Source organism: Muscardinus avellanarius (genome assembly GCF_963383645.1).
Source record: "Muscardinus avellanarius genome assembly, chromosome: 14".
Lineage (NCBI taxonomy): Eukaryota > Metazoa > Chordata > Mammalia > Rodentia > Gliridae > Muscardinus > Muscardinus avellanarius.
In genome coordinates, this window is record NC_137800.1 from 84267710 (window position 1) to 84284574 (window position 16865).

The 16865-nt window shown below is 41.1% G+C and overlaps 1 protein-coding gene across 1 annotated transcript in view; it reads left to right on the forward strand.

Annotated features, from left to right (window-relative positions):
- The window catches only part of GMDS (GDP-mannose 4,6-dehydratase), a gene marked incomplete at its 3' end in the record, with an annotated part of 610459 nt that overhangs the window by 257003 nt on the left and 336591 nt on the right, over positions 1 to 16865 (forward strand). The window lies entirely within an intron of this gene.

A 16865-nucleotide genomic window follows, 5' to 3' on the forward strand; every position in this document is an offset into this window, starting at 1 on the left:
TTGAACCAGTGTGATCCTCCTGTCTCTGCCTCCCAAGCGCGGGGATTACAAGCTTGCGCCACCAGGCCCTGCTAGTGGGTATTTTTAATTTAACATGAAAAACTGGGCAGCGGACCAGTTTCACCATTTTCATTAGTAGGTCTTATCAAGCATGTTTTTAGCCCAAAGTTGCCATATGAATGTGAAGGATAAAGAGGAAACTCTTGATTGTTTCTGGCGGTCTCTCCTGTTCTCGTACACTCAACCAGTTGCATTTCAGTTTATATATATATATATATTCCATTAAGCAGATACCCCAAAATAAGTAGCTTTAAGAGGGTTTTTTTTATTGTTTTTGTTTTTGTTTTTAGTGGTACTGGGGGTGGAACCCAGGGGCCTTCTACCTCCGGGCTATACTCTCAGACCTATTTTATATTTTATTTGGAAACAGGGTCTCGTAAGCTGCCCTGCGTGATCCTCCTGTCTCTGCCTCCCAAGCGCAGGGATTATAAGTGTGTGCCACCACGCCCGGCTTTTTTTTTTTTTTTTTTTTGATACTGGGGATGGAACCCAGAGGCATACTACCTCCGAGCTACACCCCCAGCCATATATATACATATACATATATATTTTTTAATTTTTTTGAATCAAGGTCTCATTGAGTTGCAAAGGGCCTCACTAGGTAGTAGCTAAGGCTATCCTGGAACTGCGATCTCCTGTCCCAGCCTCTCAAATATGGGATTACAAGTGTGCCCGGTTTAGAGTTTATCTTTATTTTTATTTTTATTTTTTTGTGGGTCTGGGAATGGAACCCAGGGGCATTTGACCTCCGAGCTACACCCCCTGCCCTATTTTTTTATTCTTTATTTTTGAAACAGGGTCTCACTGAGTTGCAGAGGGCCTCACTAAGTAGCTCAGGCTGGCCGCGAACCGCGATCCTCCAGGTCTCAGCTTCCCAAATGCTGGGATTACAAGTGTGCGCCACCACGCCCGGCTAGAGTTTATTTTTGAATGAGTTTGAAAGCAGTTCTTTTAGTGAGAAGCACTATCAGCTTTTTTCTGTTTGCATGGGCTTATTACCTCTTCATCACTGTCATTGAGACTATTAGCAACCTGCTAATGTTCCTGTTCCTCAGAATTCAGCTTTAAATGAGAAAAAATAGACTCCATCCTTACTTACTTCTTTTCTTCTTCTTCTTTTTGGGGGGGTGTGTACTAGGGATGGAACCCAGGGGCATTCTACCTCCGAGCTGCACCCCCAGCCTTATTTTTTATTCTTTCTTTTGAAACAGGGTCTCACTGAGTTGCAAAGGGCCTCATTCAGTAGTAGCTGAGGCTGTCCGCGAACCTCGATCCTCCTGTCTCAGCCTCCCGAATGCTGGGATCACAAGCGTGCGCCACCACGCCTGACTTCCATCCTTACTTCTGATTTAATGAAGCATGAGGAATCCTAGCCAAGCGTCGGCACTTTCTACAAAGTAAAAATTATCTACATAATCTAATTCCCAGAATTCTTACTCCGTTTAACTATCACGCAGTCCTTTAGTGTGAGAATAAAAGCAAAGACCCGTGTTACAGACTGTTTCTTGCCCGGCAACTCATACTCGTAATGCTTATAATTTTTCAATGAAACTTTATATGTCTGTATAACCACCTAATTAAACCACCAAATCATGAAGAAAGATTAAAGTGACAGGTTTATAAAGGTGTCTTTAGCGTCGGTACAGTTTTATTTTATAATTGCTGACGTTAAATAGCCCATGATGGACTGTGAAAGCGTACGATGCTAGCCGGTCATCCGTTGCCCCAACAGCCAGAAACATTTCTTTAATTAATTTTGTGGTTCTGGGTGTCACTAGTAAGAGAAAAGGAAAAGGAAGATCTTAGTGTTAAGCTGTCCTTACCTGCAGCATCTGGTATGTGGGGAGCTCAAGGAATCTGTGATCTGTCTTCCTTCTCACCAGCATGATCACACACAGCCTTTGGGTTTCTGTGTTCTTCCCTGCTCCGGCTTTTCCACCTGAAAAGCAAATAGTTAAAAGTTAATTATTATGCCAGGCGTGGTGGCGCACGCTTGTAATCCCCACGCTTGGGAGGTGGAGACAGGAGGATCGCTCAGGTTTGAAGCCAGCCTCACTGGTTTAAGAGACCCTGTTTCCAAATAAAATCTAAAATAGGTCTGGGAGTATAGCCCGGAGGTAGAAGGGTTCCACCCCCCACTACCACCAAAAAAAAAAAAAAAAAAGTCAATTATTGTGAATTAGGATAAGGGAGGGAAAAGCATTCTTAGATAATAGAGTGTTAAAAAGATAAATTGTGGCCGGGTACGGCGGTGCACGCTTGTAATCCTAGCATGCTGGAGGCTGAGACCCGAGGATCGTGGTTCACGGACTGTCCCAGCTGCTTAGCGAGGCCTTTTGCAACTCAGTGAGACCCTGTTTCAAAAGTAAAAAGACTAAAGAATAGGCCTGGGGGCTCAGAGGTATAGTGCTCCTGGGTTCCATCCCCAGTACAAAAACAATGAATAAATAAATAAATTTTAAGCTAGGCATGGTGCCGCATGCGTGTTTATAATCCCAGTCCTTGGAAAGCTGAGACAGGTTTGCGGACAGCCTCAACTACTTAGGGAGGATCTCCACAACTTAGTGAGAACCTGTTTCCAAATAAAGAATAAAAAATAGGTCTGGGGCTGTAGTTGGGAGGTAGAGTGCCCCAGTACTGCAAAATAATAATAATAATAATAATAATAATAATAATAATAATAATTTGAATATAATTCCCCATTCTTTCTTTGTACCTCAGAGTGAAAACCTTTATTTCAGTCACTGTTAATCATTTTCTTTAAAAAAATCAAAAATGTAATACTTCTTTATTTAAAAGAAAATTAGAGCTAGGAATATAGCTCATTGGTAGTGTGCTTTATTAGCATATGTGAGACCTGCATTCCTTGCCAGTACCTTCAAAAGAAAAATAATAAATTATTTAATAACTAAAGGGAAAATTAAAAAGTTACTTCTCTACTTTAACTTCCCTACACCCAGATGCACTGTTAGCATCCCTTCAGAAATGCCCCGTGTGACCTCAAACCTACAAAGAGAGTTATCCTATATGGATCATTCTCCAACCCGGGGCCTCTGTTAAATGTTTATTAAAAACTTTAACCTTGTTGCATGCACCATTTTGTTTTATTTTATTACATATCTGGAAATCAGTGTGTTTCTTTTGTTTCATTTATTTATTTTGATTATTTAATCAAAAAATGAGAAAATATAGTTACATAGGAAAATTATACTAAAACTTTGATAAAATATATAACGTTATTTATAGCATTTCTTAAAACTTGAAAATTAATTTTCATAGTAAGTTAGTCTGGCAATAATTTTTTTTTTTTTTTTGGCACTGGGGGTTGAGTTCAGGCTCATTCTATCTCCAAGCTATACCTTTGCCTCTCATCTATTTTTGGAAACAGGATCTCACTAAATTGCTGAGGTTGGTCTTGAAGCTAAGTCCTCCTGTCTTAGCCTCCCAAGTGCAAGGATTATAGATGTTTACCACTGAACCTGGCAATAATGTTATTTTTAAAGATTAATTTTTGTTTTCCAAGGAGATTTTTTTTTTTTTTTTGCCAAATTGAGAATCCCTTAGTGGCAAGATTGAATCGTATTCTTAAACTTCCAGCATCTAAATTAGTGTCTGCCTGCTAGTAGGCATCCAATAGGTTTTGAGAATGGAAATCTCATGTTACAGTAAAACTTTACTGACCTGAAAGCTAAATGGTCAGAATTAGAGAATAGTAGAAATTTATAAGTAGTTTTAAGTAAAGTTTTATTGATTGAACACATGTAGTAATTAAAGTTAACAAACTATTATAAAGTAATGATTCACTTTGAGTTCCTTTACTCAATAGATGAATTCATTTTCAGCATTTTAGTTGGTATACCCATAACTTGCTCTGAGACTATTAGTTTCTTTTCTGAAGCTGGTTGAGCACTTACCTGTGAGTCCTCTTGTGCCCTATTTTCACAGAGAAATAATACTGTTTTTCTGGATGGAGTAGTTGTAATCCTCAGTCTAGTCCAAGGTACAGTCACAAATGCTCAGAGCCTAAGTTGATATTGTATTGGAGAGACATATATTTTCTCCAGTGGAAAATAATTGACAAGGTCTCTTTGGAATGCATGAATAACACTTAAATGAGAATTTCTGATTTTAAATGTGTGGAAGAAAAGTATTTTTTAAAATAAAGAGATTCTAGACCAGAAGTTGGCCAACTATATAGCTCACGGGCCAAATCCAGCCGACCAGCCTGTTTTCTTTGTAAATAAAGTTTTATTGGAACACAGCCCAGCTCCTTGTTTATATATCAGCTATGACTGCTTATTAATAGTCTATATGTAGCCTGCCTAAAATATTTACTGTCTAGGCCTTTAAGAAAATATCTGTAGCCAGGTGTGGTAATTTCAGTACTTGGAAGGCTGAGACAGGAGGATTTAGGCCAATGCACAGTAGCAATAAAAATAAATAAATAAAATAGAGCTGGGGGTGTGTGTGTAGGGCAGAGGTAAAACACCCCTGGATTCAAATCTCATTACCACAAAATGAAAAGAAAAGGAAAAGGAAAGAAATTATTTGTTGACCCAGGCTGTAGATGGATCCCCAACAACTACGAAACTGTCAGTTGGGTTTATCCCAAAGGAGTCAGGTTTTTAGGAAGATTTTCAACAATGGAAGTCAGAGCCCATAACAGCTGTTCTTCCGCTGAGCTCTCGAGGGGTTTTGGTCTGCGGGAATTCTGTTGTCCCCTCCTCTTGTACTCGAGTGCCTGGACAGTAAAAGGAAAGAAAGTTGTCAGCACATCGTGACGCCAAGCAAGCCAGCAGCTGACCAAGGGCTGCTCATCCCTATCTTTTATTCTTTATTTCAAAACAGGGTCTCACTAAGTTGCAGAGGGCCTCACTGAGTAGCTGAGGCTGGCCGTGAACCTGCCGTCCTCCTGTCTCAGCCTCCCAAGTTCTGGGAATTACAGGCATGTGCCACCACACCCCACCTAAGATATATCTTTTGCCCATTCAAGTCTTTGGGGTTTCTTTCTTTCCTTTTTTAAGAACGTACTGATTTAGCTTTCTTAAGAGTATATTTGTATTGTTATGAGAACTTTATAATACATCTGGAGGTGGTCAGAATCACCCACAATTGTATAAAATCAGGGTTTCGGCCTGGGGATGTAGCTCAGGGGTGGATTCCTTGCCTTGCTTGTACCTAAGCAAAGCAAAACAGAACAACAATTATAGCCAGGCATGGTTTGCCATGCTGGTAATCTCAGTATTGGGGAGGCTGAGGCAGGAGAATTGCAGGTTCAAAGCCAGCCTCTACAATTCAGTAAGGCTCTCCACTGAGACCATGCTTTTTAAAAAAAAAAGAAAGAAAGAAAGAAAATAGGGCTGGGGGATGTATCTCAGAGGTGGGTCATCCCTGAGTTCAATTCCCAGTACCATACTCACACACACACAAAAAAATCAGAATTTAGACTCATTAATCTAGGCAAGACAGCCAGCCATCCCAGGACGTGGCTTTCCATAGCCATCTGATCACTTGCAGTGAGACCGACATTATCTATGAACTCATGCTTTAAGTTTGCTCTGTATAAAATGCAGACGCATTAGCAACATTTTCTGTAAGCTAAGAAATAATACTAAAATTTTAGAGCTTTATGTCCATAAGGCATGAAAATATATATATGGGCATGTTTGTAAATAATTATTACTTTATATTATGTGCTGATACAGGCATTAATAAGGCTCTCCTATTCACAAAAAAAATGAAAATATTTTGTTTTTAAAATAAAAATGTACTCTCCACTTATTAATTGAATGAATAAAAGCTCTTTATTTCATGAATAAATTACACTAAATTGTTTATGTAACTGAAACTCCCCTCCTCCATATTGTTTTCCAAACTGGGAATTCCATATCGATCTAGCCCTGCCTGGCTGCAGAGAGGCTCACAGCTCCATATTTATATTTACATAAACATAATGTTCTCTTTACCACAAATGTAGTTGTGGGGATATCTTCCTGCTGGAAATACAGACTTAAATATTCTTTATTTAGGAAGAAGGAGTGTGCTTTGCTTTTGTTGTTAAGTGTCTTAGAAAAGCTACATGGTTGATAAGACTATGTTGTCGTAAGGCTGTTAATTACACGAGTTAGCCACTAGGAAAGATTTGAAAGAATTTCTAATTACTTTGAAGTAGCTCATCAAACAAAGATATCTGCATTTTTTTCAAATATATTATTTACCAGTAATAAAATCTACTCTTAAACTTAAGATGATTCTGCACATTAGATCATTAAAAGCAAACTTATTTGGTAAAGCTAACAGCAATGGTTCTAGTTGTTGGTTTTTTGTTTTGTTTTGTTTTGTTTTGTTTTGTTTTGTTTTCGGTACTGGGGATGGAACCCAATGGCATTCTACCTCTGAGCTATACCCTCAGCCCTATTTTTTAATTCTTTATTTTATTTTTGGTGGTGATGGGGATGGAACCCAGAGGCTTTCTACCTCCTGGCTATACTCTTAGGCCTATTGTTTATATTTTATTTGGAGACAGGGTCTCACTAAGTTGCTGAGAGCCTCACTAAGTAGCTGAGGCTGACTTCGAACCCGTGCGATCCTCCTATCTCAGCCTCCCAAGCACGGGGATTATAAGCACGTGCCACCACACGCGGCTTTATTCTTTATTTTGAAACAGGGTCTCACTGAGTTGCAAAGTGCCTCACCAAGTAGCTAAGGCTGTCTGCGAGCCATGATCCTCCTGTCTCAGCCTCCCAAATGCTGGGATTACAAGCGTGTACCACCACGCCCTGTGTATGTTTCTAGTTTTGATTGTTTATTACATTAAAAAATAAACAAAACTACTGCTCTTTGTCACCTGGATAATGTAACCAGCTTATATCACATCTTAATTCTTAGTATATTGGCAGGGTACATTGGCATGTCATAAGTACAAATTTGGCCATCTTTACAAAATTGTAACATTAATAAAGACATGTTCCAAGCAAAATAAAATATTTTGTATGATACATAAGCGGAAACAAAAAAGATATATCTATCTTCTAGTTTCAGTAGATGAAAAGAAAATCACTTGATTAATTGAATTTCATTTCCTGACTCATGCTTGTAGCCATCATGACTAAGGGCCTGAGACAGGCTATTGAGCATTCTTGTTCCATGCTTGTGGTTTTTCAGTTTTAAATGTCAGTATAGAATTAGTGGCTTGGGTTTCTACAGCTAAGGAGTGACTGAGGTTTCTGCAGAACTTCCCATGGTCTCTGTCCTGAAGGAGAAAGACCAGCCGGGAGCTAACCTGGCCCAGTGTGGCACAGTCCCCACCCCACTCTCAAAATGCTGGCTTTGTGGAAGGAACACATTTAGATTTCCAGGTGTCTGATGAGAATATTTATGAGAATATACATGTATATGTGAGAATATATATATATTCACACATATTATTTCCTCTTCTTATTTGGCAGTTTTATTGGTGCACTGAGGTTATTTTTCTTATGTTGAGTCATCGTAATCTTTTGATCATTAGAAAAGTCTGAGCAATATACTGACTGCTCCTTCCAGAGCTGACTGAGGAGGTAAAGCTGGGCTTGGTGAAGCCACCTCATGGCTATTGGCTTACCAGCAGTGGCTCACAGCCAGCGATGGGCTGCATCCTGGGATACCTCTGGCCTGAGTAACAAGTCACACTGTGTGGACCATGCATTTATTCCATTTGCCCCTCCCTTCCTTCCTTCCTTCCTTCCTTCCTTCCTTCCTTCCTTCCATCCTTCCTCCCTCCCTCCCTCCCTTCCTTCATTTCTTTTTCCTTTTCCTTCTCCTTCTTTCTTCTTTTTCCTTCTTTCTCCTCCTCCTTCCTCTTTCTTCTTCCTTCTCCTGTTTCTTCTTCCTTCTTTCTCCTCCTCATGCTTCTTTTCGTCTCTCTCCTTTTTGATATTTAACAATGTAGCTCAGTGGGTGGAGTACTTCTTTGCCTAGGATGCATAAGTTATGCGTTGCTGGCTTCAATTCCCAGACACACACACACACACACACACACACACACTTATTTAGGTCTAGGAAAAGTATCCTCTATTGCCAGTGTATTTTTTTCTTTTTCTTTCACCTTTCCTGTTTGCCCCTGGCTGATGCCCTATTCCCCCTGCCATGTTAACTAACTGCTCCCTTCTCTGTGATTGCGGGGCCCTTAAAGACGCCATCAAGACCCCCCTCAAGGGCTCAGCAGCTGCCGGCCTTCTGGTTTCCCTAGAATGCCATGAAAACCTAGTGCATATGCTTGTTTGATTGTGTATTTCACACTTCCTTTTTTTTTCAAGCTAGGGAATCAGAGTAGTTTCTTCTTCATCATTGTCATCATCGCCATCAAGCGTCCTAGGGTTATAATAGTGAAAAATAGAGCCATCAGGTCTTTGGAGTACAGTTGACATGGGGATTTAGTACTCTAAATGTACTTCCTAATGTATCTCAGTTAACTTGTTTATCTTATAAAACTCATTATGCATATATGAAAATTTATATTTAAAAATGTTTATTACTGAAAAGGTATTACTAACCCATCAGATGCTGTTATTCTTTGAAAGAACTTCTAGCGAGTGGCCAGCTCTCCCAAAATCCCGTTAGAAGTTATCTGAGAGAAAACCATTTGAGGGTCATTCCATCAAACTTTTGTCCATCAGTGAAGAAACAAAGGGCACAAAGTTGAGTTTTCCAAGGTTGTAACACTAACAGGTATCACCCGAGTCTCAAAGTGACGCTGGGAGGAAGAGGGTGTCGTGTACCCATGTTCATATGTGTGGAAATAACATCTATATGGTTTTTAGAGTTGGAACTGGAGCAAATTGACCCCTGTGAGGCAGGGTGGGTACTTGGACTTACCAATAAAGTAAGTGGAGAAGTTAGAAATTTAACATCTTAATTGTTCTCTCTTTTTTAAAAGAAAATATTAATCTGGTTTAGTTAAAGGCAATATTCCTTTTTAGATGTTTAACAGAAATACTAATTAAAAACATTAATTTTTATTATTACAATATAAATGGAGCATGAAGCCTATAACCAACCGATCGTGATCGTCAGTGAGAAGCTGGCGATGGGAAGAGATAGAACTAATAAAATACATAAAAAATCACGAGGCAATAAGAAGCTATAAAGTACTTTAAATGTACCTGTAATTAACAGTTTGAGACTACCACAAATGGATGGTGTACTACCACTGTTTAGATATTGAGCCATTTTTAGATGATATAGCACATTCCTCTAAATATGGGCTTCATAAGAAATCATATATATCAGTCTAAACACAGTATTCTCCTCACTGAGAGAATCTGATATTTTAAGGTTCACGAACTTGTGGTTTTGTGTTGTATTCTCCACTGGCTTTTTTTTTTTTTTTTTTTTTGGTTGCTGGGTGTTTTGCTTCATAAGATACCTAACTATATTTATTATCATAAGTTAATCTTGAGTTTTTTAAAACTAATTCATATACAAAGTTTACTGAAGTCATCATAAAAACTTAAATGTTTTTCTTCTAAAATGTAGTCTTTATTCATTGGTTTAGTGATAGAAGATCCGCTGTCACTAGGATGTGTAATTACATGGTACTGATAAAAGCATTAAAAAGATATAAGATTCATATTCTTGGATAGTGTTTTCTCATCTGGGAGTGGGGAGTGAGTCTGGGGAGAGAGTGAGCTTGCCGCCCCCAGGGCGACATGTATGCAATGTCTTGAGATGTTTGGGGTTGTCACAACTGAGGAGGGCCAAGGTGCCCCTGCTCTCTGGCATCTAGAGGCCAAAGACATTGCTGAACATCTTGCTGGGCACAGGACAGTCCCTCATAGCAAAGAATGACCCCATCCAAAATGTCGGTCGTGGTAAACACAAGAAATCCAGCTCTGTCATTTCACCCCCAAAAATGTCATCACAGAAAGTCCTCTGTAGGGGTAGGAATCTCATTTTTCTTGACAGATCACTTTTACTTTGCAGTCAATCCTTCACAGAGATTTAGCAAACATTCGCCTCAATACTAGAGAAAAAACATTCCGCTTTCAATAACTTCACAGGAATCTCTTTCGGCCTTCTACCTTCTGGTCTACTGCAGGGCAGACCCAATTCAGGGAAGCCCAGGTGGCAGAGTTGTGACTTCAGGCTCTGCTGCTCCCTGGAGGTTGAGCTCTCTCTTGAGGGTCCTGCTGATCCACAGATGAAGTCAAGATGGGGCAGTGACCCTCCTGCATCTCCCAGATGAATGAACATGTGCACCTGCTGGTTGTATAACAAGAGCAGAGCTCTCCTTGGGAGTAAGCTGTCAAGTTCATTCTCTGCCTTTCGTATAAAACTGATTGAAGCCAGGCATGGTGGCACAGGCTTATAATCTCAGTACTTGGGACGCTGAGACAGGAGGATCGCAAGTTTGAAGCCGCCTCGGCAACTTAGGCCCTCCACAACTTAGTGAGACCCTGTTTCCAAATAAGAAATAAAATTGGGCTGGAGGTATAACTTGGAGGGAAATGGCTCTGGGTTCAATCGTCAGTACCAAAAAAAAAAAAAAAAAGCAAAACCAAACCAAACAAAAACTGATTCAAGATTATCTTCTAGTGCATGGGATTACAGTAATATTAGTGTGAAAAGTGATAATTTTTTTTTAAATGCATAGAATTCATAGAAAGTTTAGTTCTTTAGGGGGTGATAGAATGTATGATAATTCACATAACTGGAACTTGTTTTTATTTAGACAAAATAGGCATAAAGTTCTTTCTTTCCATGTAAATAACATGTATAAATAAAATCATCTAAAAAGTACTAGGTTAGGATTTGTCAGTCTGACTAGCAAATTAAAAATATCAAGAAACCAACCAATATCAAATAGCTCAATATTTTACTTATATTTTTATCTATCAAAGGTGCTTTGTGTGTTTTTTTTTTTTTTAGATGAACATCAAGAGCCTTAACTTACTGAAAAGAAAAAAATGTAGTTGCCCGTTGTGAAATCAGGGGATGAAGTAATCCTCCTGGTAGAGTTCAGCAGCGCATTACAGCTCTAATACAATGCCATTTTGTCTGTTCATAAATGGTTAGATTGTTGGCCACTACCCTTGGACCCACCAGGTTCTGGGTGGCCTTTCAGGTTGGAGCACAAGGTGACATCATGTGGTTTACCATCGCATTTGTAGACTATGACATTCCCCAGATGAAATGTATGCTTGGCCATCACAATGCTGTCTGGCCCGCGTTCTTCTCTGTGGAGGGATGAGATGTAATTGCCTTCAACATGAAAGACTTTTGAAGCAATCCTTGGGCTAATGAAGGTGGTTATTACCACCAAACAAAATGATGTCCCTCCCACCAATTGAGGTGAGACTTCAGGGATTGTCAAATTGAATTTAAGGCTGGTGTTGGGTTTTTTAACTATGACATTTCATAATCGATGCAACATTTATGTTCGAAACCAAGCTAATGACTGTCTGTTCTCAAAAGGCGCAACTCCCTGTGGGGTTACAGCCAAGCAGTGCGCCCAAAGAACCGGGCCAGCGTTGTGCAAATATTTGGGCGAGTTACTTACTCGGATCTCAGTTTCCTCCTCTGCCTTCTGCACATGGAGAGGATGATCATGCCCGGCTGGTAGGATTGTGAAAATCGCCTACCTTATCAGTTCATTGTGTGGATAAAGGTTATATGCTATATGTAGGGAATATACATGGCAAAGGTTAATACTGTGCCTGGTAGATGGGAACGTTCATCTGTTTCCTTGCCCCACCTCTCTTCTCTCTCCCCCTCTTCCTGTGTTTTCAGCGCCAAGTCCCAACACTGAGTCCTATTTCTTTACACCTCCCTTCCCAAATGAAAGACCCTGTTGGAGCCATGTTAGTGTGATGCTGGTGGCTGCTGATCTAAGAGAGGATAGAGAGGAATGGGCCTGCAGTGGGCCTGCCAACTGGAGATGGTCTGGGAAGAAAACCACGAGTTTGTCAAAGATGTTTACAGATGAATTAGGGTAGTCACTGGGGTGTTTACAAAGTGCAAAAAAGATAAAACGTAAGTAGTGTTGGAGGGCTGCTGGAATCACAGGAGAAACCATGTTCAAATGAGATTCTGGCAGGTCAGCCAGTTAATATTAAGGGAAGTAAAATTTAAAAAAAGAAGATGTGAATGAAAGAATTGTGGATAGATATCAAAGGGCTATGAAAGACCCTTGAGACATTTAATGAATTCCGCAAGTATTTTTTAAGTGATTCATGTATTTTTATTAATGACCCCTCAGAATCTTACATGAAGTACATATGGTTTTGTCAAAAAAAAAAGTCACAAACCAAGCCGGGCGTGGTGGCGCACGCTTGTCATCCCCGCGCTTGGGAGGCGGAGACAGGAGGCTCCCGCAGGTTCGAAGCCAGCCTCCCTGGCTAAAGAGACCCTGTTTCCAAATTAAAAATATATATAAAAATAGGTCTGGGAGTGTAGCCCGGAGGTAGAAGGGCTTCCAGGAACCCCAGTACCACCCAAAAAAAAAAAAAAAAAAAAAGTTACAAACCAGGAAAAGAAATTCTGTTTTACTTTTTCGCTATGCTAAAACATGTAGGTGCAATTATTGATTTGCTCATTTATCTGGGGTGTGTGTGTGTGTGTGTGTGTGTGTGTGTGTGTGTGTGTGTTTTATTGCAGATTGAACCCAGAGGAATTCTACCTATGAGCTACATTCCCCAGTCCTATTGCTCATGGGTTCAATCCCTAGTACCATTAAAAAAAATGATCTCCTTGCAGAGTAATTGTCCAATATATGCATAGCTTAAAAACCTCTCCCCAAAGTTTTTTTCACATTATTATAATTTCCAGAAAGTGGATGTTCTATTTTATTCCATAATAAAGGGCAGGCACAGCTTCTCTCTCTTTTCCCTGGTGAGCCTCACAGATGCCATGCCTCCTGTGTGCGTCATCTTTTTTTTATTTTTTTATTTTTTTTTATTTTTTGGTGGTACTGGGGTTCCTGGAAGCCCTTCTACCTCTGGGCCACACTCCCAGACCTATTTTATTTTTTAGAAATAGGGTCTCTCGTGCTTCACCTTTTACACCTCTGTGCAAGAACCCCACAGGGATGGGAGCCTCAAGAATACATAGATGTTCCTCATGGAGAAGACTATATATCATAATTTTTCTTCCTTGTGTTTTTCTTCCCTAATTGTGTGTGTGTGTGTCCCACATCAACAAGTGTGTGTGTGTGTGTGTGTGTGTGTGTGTGTGTCCCACATTAACAATTGGGACAGTGTTTATAGACTCGTATGCAATCCTTAGCCGTCAGCCTTTATCTCTAATTATTCTTGCCTTTGGAATCCAACCCTTCTCAGAAGAACTGTTTTTAGCCCCCAGAAAGGAATCAGCACAAGTATTACAGAGGGCACAATGCTACTCGCTTTCCTTGGGTGAATAAATATCACGTGTACTCATTTGTTTTCAGAGTAGTGCATATATTTATTTTTTATTTTTTTGGTGGTACTAGGGGTGGAACCCAGGGGCTTTTTACCTCCGGGCTATACTCCCAGACCTTTTTTATATTTTATTTGGAAACAGGGTCTCGCTAAGTTGCTGAGAGCCTCACTAAGTAGCTGAGGCTGGCTTCGAACCCGTGCGATCCTCCTGTCTCAGCCTCCCAAGCGTGGGATTACAAGCGTGCGCCGCCACGCCCGGCTGTATTGTATATATTTACTTTTCTGTGACTGGGAAAATCACAGAGAGCCAGCCCGTCGGGAGAGCCGAGGACAATTATCATGGAAAGAGACAAAAGTGCCAAATTTCATACACATTCTCCTTGTCCTGATTTTCTGTCAGATAAAGAATTTGAATCAAAGGCCTTTTGAAGATTGTCTTGCTTTGCCGTCTTCTTTCTGGGATGGCTACAAGCCAACACTGTTTCTTTAAAGTTACTTAGGACGTGAAATTTAACATGAAGCCACCGCTTTACTTCTTAAATGTCACCACCCTTCCGTGTGGGGATGGAAGTGAAGGAGAAATTTTAATCCCAGAGGTTTAAGTATGAGCACTGTCAAATATAAACACAAATGCTGAAACATCTCTGTCTATCAGTTCTGAAATAAAACCCAAACAAAGCATGGAATGATGGGGGACCGGCCATTCTTTGAATGTTAGTAAATCATTTCTACAAAAAGGAGTTGATTTCAAAAGATGATGCATGTATCTGTGTATTATTCCCAGGAGGTTTTCATTCTTATGTATATTGAATGTCTTTAGTGGCAGAAATTTTGTTTCTTCTTTACCCACCACATACTGCAGAGGTGACATATGATACAGAGATCCCCACAAATGTGAAGGCAGAGAAAAACTCAAATGTGTCAGAGGGAGACAAGTCTCTTAGGGCCAGGTCACTCATTATTCATGGACATCCATGATAGTACCTGGATGCTTTCTGATTTGGGAGACCTTGAAAATAATTTATCAGTTTGAATTTAACCAACAATCTGGAATTATGGCAGAAGTCCCAAAATGCTAATGCTAATTATGCACTCACTTTACAAATGGAAAGATCTCTTATTGCCTAGAATGTTGAGTAGGCCTGCTCTCCTGCCTCTTTCTTAAAAAAGAAAATGTCAGTTGAACATCTATTATGTGTTAGGCACCAAGTTAGGCCCTGATGAAAGAGATAAAATTTTTATATGATGCTGGGTTGTTGGTTTTTTTTTTTTTTTTTTAAGCTCCCAGTTAGGTTAAGTAAACTAAAAACTGCAGTGGAGTGTAAGATCTGGTGGACTCTGCAAAGGAGAGTGACAGGGAAGATGGGACTCAGGCAATCCTTCCTTGAAGGAGGTGGAGAGAGAGAACTCGGCACATGTGTCCCCACCAAGAGAAGGGGATGTCCAGAGAAGGAGGAGAGACCTGTGCCTGCTGAGGGGTCTGCACACAGTAGGATGTGGCTGGAGAGAATTGTGATGGGTCATACGGGCAAGGAGGGACCCCAGGGCGGTGGCTGGCAACAGGCTACATGGGAATCTCTGGCCCATTGGCAGCTCATAGCCCATCTAGAAAGAGAGGAAGGTCTGTGGTTGGATTTGTACATAGAAAGCATATGTTTTTAGGACTGGAAAGACTTCAGGCCAGAAGGGCATGTGGTAGTGGTGGCAAAATTCCAGAAGAGAAAATGATAAGAACCCGAACCCAGATGGAATGGTTCATTGAGTTGGGACTTGTTTATCTGTCAGGACTAAGTTTAGAAATGGCCGAAAAAAAAAAAAAAAAAAAAAAAAAAAACCTTTCAGTAGGCCGCAGCAAAATAATCAAGTAATGCTAGGGTGTTGTAAGGATGTTTTGCAAGTCTGGAGGTGGCGGGGCTGCGTGATCTCAGGGACAGCAGGAACCACAATTCGGAGATCTTCAAGGCTCCTTCATTGTCTCTGGTCTTCGCTGGTCTCTCTTGGCCTCATCTTTTCAAACAGGCTTCTTCTGTGAAGCCAGAATTAGGACCACCATTGGCTCAGTCTCACCACTGTGGAGGAAAAGGAGTTTCTCTCTAAATTCCATTGGAGAAAGACCCAGGGAGGAGAGTGCCATTTTGGGGGCCAGCTTGGGTCAGGCTCTTACTTTAGAATAAATGGTGCAGGCAAATTGGCAGAGTCAGGTGGATCCAGCTAGGACCAATGCAAAGAGAGAAAGAATACAGAAATGTCCTTTGGTGTCCTCTAAATAGGCAGCCATCCCAGCTGTGGTCTACTGGAGACTGGGTTGGGGAGAGATTTAATAGTGTTTCAGAAGTAGAGTTGGCATGACCAGAAGAGCAGTTGATGAGAGGGAGAGAAGAAGAAGGAGAAGAAGAAGAAAGAAGAAGAAGAAGAAGAAGAAGAAGAAGAAGAAGAAGAAGAAGAAGAAGAAGAAGAAGAAGAGGAGGAAGAGGAGGAGGAGGAGGAGGAGGAGGAGGAGGAGGAGGAGGAAGAGGAGGAGGAGGAGGAGGAGGAGGAGGAGGAGGAGGAGGAGGAGGAGGAGGAGAAGAAAGAGAGAGGTCAAGAGACACTCCTGGGCCACTGGGCAGAGGGGCCGGCCGTTCACCAAGCAGTGACATCCAGAAAGTCCTGCTACCATGAACTCAAAGGAGATGTGGGAGCTAGAGGCTGCCCCCTCTGAGGTGAACAGGAGGAAGACTGGTATGCAACAGCCCAGCTAGCATGGTGGCCAAAGAGTGACAGCTTAGCTCTGCTAGAAAGCTGAACTAGCACAAACGTGGGTGCTTTTCCCTTGAAGCCCAGAGCTCAGATTGAGAGGAATCGCTCCGGGGAGATGGCCCGAGAGACTTTGCAGCGTGTGAGGTAGAATGACTAGGTGTGCACAGAAATTCAGAGCATCAGCCACAAAAGGACCCAGGTGACGGGTTACAAAAGGAAAGGAAGGGGATAAAGTCTGGGGGCCTGAGTAGCCAGACTGGGGATGACCGTGTGTGTAGAGGATAGGTTTCCACAGGAAAGGAACAGGTGGCCCTGTGTGGGGCCACAGTCATGCTGGAGAAGGGACAAATAATTTTAGTAGGGAAGAGGGTTTGTTTTTTGGGGGGTGTGGATAGATGCTCTCAAACAGAACACTTAGACTCTGCCCACTTCTGTGTCTTCTACTGGTTTCTCTCTGTGGCCTGGCCTGAGCTGTCTGTGTAACCCACCTCCTTCTCTATCTCCTGTGTCTTCATGTCTTCTTAAAAAATCAAACATCATCAATTCCACCTCTCTTGTGGATCAGTGTCTCCTGTATCGCTACATCTTTCATTTTAGTGTGCAAAGATACTGCTTGCACTCTCATTCTGTGATAAAATACTCCCTGGTCCAGTGTGCCCTTCTTCATCT